Source organism: Mus caroli, chromosome 1 (assembly GCF_900094665.2).
Source record: "Mus caroli chromosome 1, CAROLI_EIJ_v1.1, whole genome shotgun sequence".
Taxonomy (NCBI): Eukaryota; Metazoa; Chordata; class Mammalia; order Rodentia; family Muridae; genus Mus; species Mus caroli.
Genome location: NC_034570.1, coordinates 815,046 through 822,105, shown reverse-complemented (window position 1 = coordinate 822,105; position 7,060 = coordinate 815,046).

Genomic DNA, 7,060 nt, shown 5'->3' with positions numbered 1-7,060 from the left:
ATAAGGCTGCTATGAACATAGTGGATCATGTGTCCTTATTATCAGTTGGAACATCATCTGCATATATGCCCAAGAGAGGTATTGGAGGATCCTCTGGTAGTACTATGTCCAATTTTCTGAGAAACAGCAAGACTGATTTCCATAGTGGTTGTACAAGCTTGCAATCCCACCAACAATGGAGGAGTGTTCCTATTTCTCCACATCCTCGCCAGCATCTGCTGTCACCTGAAATTTGGATCTTAGCCATTCTGACTGGTGTGAGATGGAATCTCAGGGTTGTTTTCATTTGTATTTCCCTGACGATTAAGGATGTTGAACATCTTTATAGGTGCTTCTCAGCCATTTGGTATTCCTCAGGTGAGAATTATTTGTTTAGCTCTGAGCCTCATTTATTAATGGGGTTATTTGATTTTCTGGAGTCCAACTTCTTGAGTTCTTTTTATATATTGTATATTAGTCCCCTATCTAATTTAGGATACGTAAAGGTCCTTACACAATCTGTTGGTGGCCTTTTTGTCTTATTGACAGGGTCTTTTGCCTTACAGAATCTTTGCAGCTTTATGAGGTCCCATTTGTAGATTCTCAATCTTATAGCATAAACCATTGTTCTATTCAGGAATTTTTTTCCCTGTGCCCATATCTTCGAGGCTTTTCCCCCTTTCTCCCCTATAAGTTTCACTGTCTCTGGTTTTATGTGGAGTTCCTTGATCCACTTAGACTTGACCTAAGTACAAGTAGATAAGAATGGAAAAATTCACATTCTTCTACATGATAACTGCCAGTTTTGCTAGCACCATTTGTTGAAAATGCTGTCTTTTTTTCCACTGGATGATTTTTGCTCCCTTGTCAAAGATCAAGTGACCATAGGTGTCTGGGTCCATTTCTGAATCTTCAATTCTATTCCATTGGTCTAACTGTCTGTAGCTATACCAGTACCATGCAGTTTTTATCACAATTGCTCTGTATGTAGCACATCTTTAGATCAGGCATGGTAATTCCACCAGAGGTTCTTTTATATGAGAAGATTTTTGCTATCCTAGGTTTTTTGTTATTCCAGATGAATTTGCAAATTGTGCTTTCTAATTCATTGAAAAATTGAGTTGGAATTTTGATGGGGATTGCATTGAATTTGTAGATTGCTTTTGGACAGATAGCCATTTTTACTATATTGATCCTGCCAATACATGAGCATGGGAGATCTTTCCATCTTCTGAGATCTTCTTTAATTTCTTTCTTCAGAGACTTGTAGTTCTTATCATACAGATCTTTCACTTCCTTAATTAGAGTCACACAAAGGTATATTGTATTATTTGTGACTATTGTGAAGGGTGTTGTTTCCCTAATTTCTTTCTCAGCCTGTTTATCCTCTGTGTAGAGAAAGGTCATTGACTTGTTTAAGTAATTTTATATCCAGCTACTTCACGGAAGCTGTTTATCAGGTTTAGGAGTTCTCTGGTGGAATTTTTAGGGTTACTTATATATACTATCATATCATCTACAAATAGTGATATTTTGACTTCTTCTTTTCCAATTTGTATCCCTTTGACCTCCTTTTGTTGTCGAATTGCTCTACCTAGCACTTCAAGTACTATATTGAATAGGTTCAGAGAAAGTGGGCAGCCTCGTCTAGTCCCTGATTTTAGTGGGATTGCTTCCAGCTTCTCACCATTTACTTTGATGTTGGCTACTGCTTTGCTGTAGATTCCTTTTATTATGTTTAGGTATGGGCCATGAATTCCTGATCTGTCCAAGACTTTTATCATGAATGGGTGTTGGATTTTGTCAAATGCTTTCTCAGCATTTAATGAGATGATCATGTGGTTTTTGTCTATTTATTTGTTTATATAGTGGATTACATTGATGGATTTCCGTATATTAAACCATCCTTGCATCCCTGGGAATGAAGCCTACTTGGTTAGGATGGATGATTGTTTTGATGTGTTCTTGGATTCAGATAGCAAGTATTTTATTGAGTATTTTTGCATTGATATTCATAAGGGAAATTGTTCTGAAGTTCTCTATCTTTGTTGGGTCTTTCTGTGGTTTAGGTATCAGAGTAATTGTGGCTTCATAGAATGAATTCGGTACAGTACCTTCTGTTTCTATTTTGTGGAATAGTTTGAGAAAAACTGGAATTAGATCTTCTTTGAATGTCTGATAGAACTCTGCACTAAACCNATCTGGCTCTGGGCTTTTTTAGGTTGAGAGACTATTAATGACTGCTTCTATTTCTTTAGGGGATATAGGACTGTTTAGGTCATTAATCTGATCCTGATTTAACTTTGGTACCTGGTATCTGTCTAGAAATTTGTCCATTTCATCCAGGTTCTCCAGTTTTGTTGAGTATAGCCTTTTGTAGAAGGATCTGATGGTGTTTTGGATTTCTTCAGAATCTGTTGTTATGTCTCCCTTTTCATTTCTGATTTTGTTAATTAGGATGCTGTCCCTGTGCCCTCTAGTGAGTCTGGCTAAGGGTTTATCTATCTTGTNGATTTTCTCAAAGAACCAGCTCCTCATTTGGTTGATTCTTTGAATAGTTCTTCTTGTTTCCACTAGGTTGATTTTGCCCCTGAGTGTGATTATTTCCTGCTGTTTACTCCTCTTGGGTGAATTTGCTTCCTTTTGTTCTAGAGCTTTAAGGTGTGTTGTCAAGCTGCCAGTGTGTGCTCTCTCTAGTTTCTTTTTGGAGGCATTCAGAGCTATGAGTTTTCCTCTTAGAAATGCTTTCTTTGTGTCCCATAAGTTTGGGTATGTTTTGGCTTCATTTTTATTAAACTCTAAAAAGTCTTTAATTTCTTTCTTGACCAAGATATCATTGAGGAGAGTGTTGTTCAATTCCACGTGAATGTTGTCTCCCTTTGGGTTTTCTTTATTGTTTCTCCTTCCATTTTTAGATACTGGATGGTTGTGTTCAATTCTGTCACCTCTTTTCTAGTGTTATCCTGTAACTCTCTAAGGCCTTTTTGTGTTTCCTCTTTAAAGTCTTCTAACTGTTTACCTGTGTTTTCCTGTATTTCCTTCTTCAAGTCTTCCATCATCATCATAAAAAGTGACTTTAGATCCATGTCTTGCTTTTCTGGTGTGATGGTATATCCAGGATTTTCTATGGTGCAACAGTTTGGTTCTGATGATGCCAAGTAACCTTGGTTTCTGTTACTTCCGTTCTTATGCTTGCCTCCTGCCATCTGATTATCTCAAGTGCTTGCTGCCCTCAATATATCTGATTAGAGCCTGTCCTTCCTATAATCCCAGTTGATTCAGTACTCCTCAGAGTAATTCTAATAGGCCTGCCTCTATATGTTACTTGACCCTTTTCCCTACTGCTTTTAATATTCTATCTTTATTTAGTGCATTTGTAGTTCTGATCATTATGTGTTGGGAGAAATTTCTCTTCTGGTCCAGTCTATTTGTGTGATCCTTTGCTTTTCTTTCTCTGTGATCCTTTGCTTGTGGGCTCCTGTGAACCTGAGATTCTGGGTGTGTCAGAGTTCTTGACAGTCAAGTTCTTCTGAGACCCTTAAATACTGGTGTGACCAAGCTCCTTTTATCCTGGGATCCTGTTGTCAAAGATCCTGGGTGTGTTACAGTGCCTGGAAATGTTGTCTCCTTTGAAGAGCATTGAGCTGTGTGGTCAGTGGTCCTAAGATTTCATGGAGAGTTCTCTAGGGACCTTGGGGGTGTCTGCACAATATGACCTGGTGCTGGCGCTGACTTGAAGGGACTTGTCGATGTCTTGGTTTTTAATAACTGAATAGTATTTTTCTTTATTCATTCTTCAGTTGAGGGACATCTAGGGTGTTTCAAGTTTCTGGCTATTTTGAATAAACCTGCTATGAACATAGTGGAACAAGTGTCTTTGTGAGATGTTGTGAGCTATTGGTGTTCTGTTCAGAAATTTGTCTCCTATACCACTGTGTTTAAACATATTTCCCACTTTCTTTAAATATGTTACCTGGTTTTGATTTACCTTTGGAAAGTGATATCTGTCTAGAAAAGCATCTATTTTGTTCAGATTTTCCAATTTTGTGAAGGACAGACTTTTAAAATAAGAACTAACTATTCTTTGACCTTCTTCAGTATCTGCTCTTATGTCTCCCTTTTCATTTTTGATTTTGTTTACTTGGGTTCTGTCTCCTGGTCTTTTGGTTAATTTGACTAAGGACTTTTCTACCTGGTTGATTTTTCTCAAAGAACCAGCTCTTGGTTTCTTTGATTCCTTGTATTGTTTTCATTGTTTCTGATTGATTTCAGCCCTGATTTTGATTATTTTCTGCCTTCTATTCCTCTTTACAGTGCTTGAGGTTGTTTGTTTGTTTGTTTTGTTTGTTTTTGTTTGTTTATTTTCAAGAGCTCTTAGGTGTGCTTTTAAATTGCTAGTATGAGAACTTTATAATTTCTTTATGGAGGCACGTAGTGCTATGAACTTTTCTCTTACCACTGCTTTAATTGTATCCCATAAATTTGGGTATTTGGGTGGGCAGTTGTGACACACGCCTTTAATCCCAGCACTTGGGAAGCAGAGGCAGGCGGATTTCTGAGTTCGAGGCCAGCCTGATCTACAAAGTGAGTTCCAGGACAGCCAGGGCTATACAGAGAAACCCTGTGTAATGGCTATTCCTGGTTGTCAACTTGACTATATTTGGAATGAACTATAATCCAGATTGGAAGGCTCACCAGTGACCCTTATCTGGAGGCTTCGAGATAGAAGTTTAAGATTAAATCTCGAAGTTCAAGGTCATCTGGGATTAACGGTATGGTGGGCTACACCTTCTGCTGGAGACAATATAAGGACATTAGAAGAAGGGAGTCTTGCTCTTGCTCCCTTGCCTGCTTGCCGCGTGGGACTGACTAACTGTTAGTTCCTTGGACGTTCATTCACAGCTACTACTGAACCATTGATGGGAATTGGACTTCATCAATAAATTCCTTTACTGAACCATTGTTGGGAATTGGACTACAGACTGTAAGTCATCAATAAATTCCTTTACTGTATAGAGACTATCCATAAGTTCTGTGACTCTAGAGAACCCTAACTAATACACCCTGTCTCCAAACAAACAGACAAAAAACCCAAGAAACAACAAAACAAAACAAAACAAAAATCCAAACAAACAAGAATTTGGGTATTTGTTTCTTTACTTTCACTGAATTCTAGAAAGTCTTTAATTTCTTTCTTTATTTCTTCCATGACCCAGAGATCATTGAGCAGAGAGTTGTTCAATTTCTATGAGTGTATAGGCTTTGCAGTATTTTTGTTGTCTAAGTCTAGCTTTAATCCATGGTGGTCAGATAAGATACAAGATGTACTTAAATTTTCTTGTATGTGTTGAGGCTTGGTTTGTGACCAACTGTACAGTCAGTTTTAGAGAAAGATCCATGAGGTGCTGAGAAGAAGGTTTTTTTTTTTTTGTTTTTGTTTTTTGTTTTTTGTTTTTTTTTTTTTATGGTTGGGTAAGGTATTTTATAGATATCTGCTAGGGCTATTTCATTCATAATGTCTGTTTAATTATTTTTCTGTTTAATTTTTATCTGAATAATTTGTCAATTGATGATTCTGGGGTGTTTAAGTCTCCCAATATTAATGTGTGGGTTCTATATGTGATTTAAGTTTTAGCAATGTTTCTTTTACAAATGTGGGTGCTCTTGTGTTTGGGTCATAGATGTTCAGAATTGAGAGATCATCTTGATAGACTTTTTTCCTCTGAAGAGTATGAAGGATTTCCCTATCTTTTTTTTTTTTTTTTAAATTAACTTTGGTTGAAAGTCTATTTTATTACATATTAGAATGGTTACTCCAGCTTGCTTCTTGGTTCCATTTGCTTGGAAATCTTTTTTTTTTTTTTTTCTGAGCCCTTTACTCTGAGGTTATGTGTCTATCTTTATTGCTGAAGTGTGTTTCTTGTATGCAGCAAATGATGGTTACTGTTACTGTTCATTGTGCTAGCCTGTGTGTTTTTATTGGGGGAACTGAGTCCATTGATGTTGAGAGATATTAATGATCAGTGATTGTTACTTACTATTCTTTTGATGTTGGTGGTATTTGTGTGTGGGCATGTGTGTGCTTCCCTTGCTTTTGGTTGTATGGAATTACTTATTACTTATATTTTCTTGGATGTACTTATTCTCTTTGGGTTGACGTTTCCTTCCAGAATTTTCTATAGAGCTTGATTTGTGGATAGATATAGCTTGAATTTGGATTTTTCTTGAAATATCTTTTCTCTATATTGGTTGAGAATTTTGTTGCATAGTAATCTAGGTTAGCACCTGTGGTTTTATTTGGAAGTTTCAAGATATCTGCCCTGATCCTTCTAGCTTTTAGAGTGTCTGTTGAGAAGTTTGGTGTAATTCTGATAGTTCAGTCTTTGTATGTTACCTAGATTTTTCCCTTGTTGTTTTTAATATTCTTTGTTCTGTAGATTTTGCATTTTGATTATTATGTATCATGAGGACTTTCTTTCCTGATGCCATCTACTTGGTGTTATATAAGCTTATTGTATGTTTATAGGAATCTCTTTATTTAGGTTGAGAAAGTTTTCTTCTATGATTTTGTTGAGAATATTTTCTAGGGCTTGGTCTTGGTACTCTTCACCTACCTGTATCTTATTATAATTATTAGATTGGATCTTCTTGTGGTATTCCAGATTTTCTGGTGTGGATCAATATGTTTTGTGGTACATATGTTATGTGATCATATGTTATGATGCAGTAGAAGAGTGTGCCTTAGCAGCCCCATGCTTAGGCATCCCCCCATGACTTACCTGACATAGGATGGATCTAGTATAAAATGAAGTTTATTTGGGGGCATGAAAAAGGGATTTAAGGAAGGAGTAGAGGCAGAGAAAGAGAGAGAACAGAAAAGAAGAGAGAAACAGAAACAGAGACAGAGAGAGAAGAGAAAGTGGAGAGAGAAGAGGCCAGCTGAAAACTTTTGGAGAAAGAAGGGGGAGCAGTAAGAGGGGGGACTGTCAGAATGCAGAGAGAGGTCAAACAGTTCTTGAACTTGTCTGTTGGTAGGAAACTGTTGGGAAGAGCCTAGAAGAAAGGCTAACAGGAGGATTAA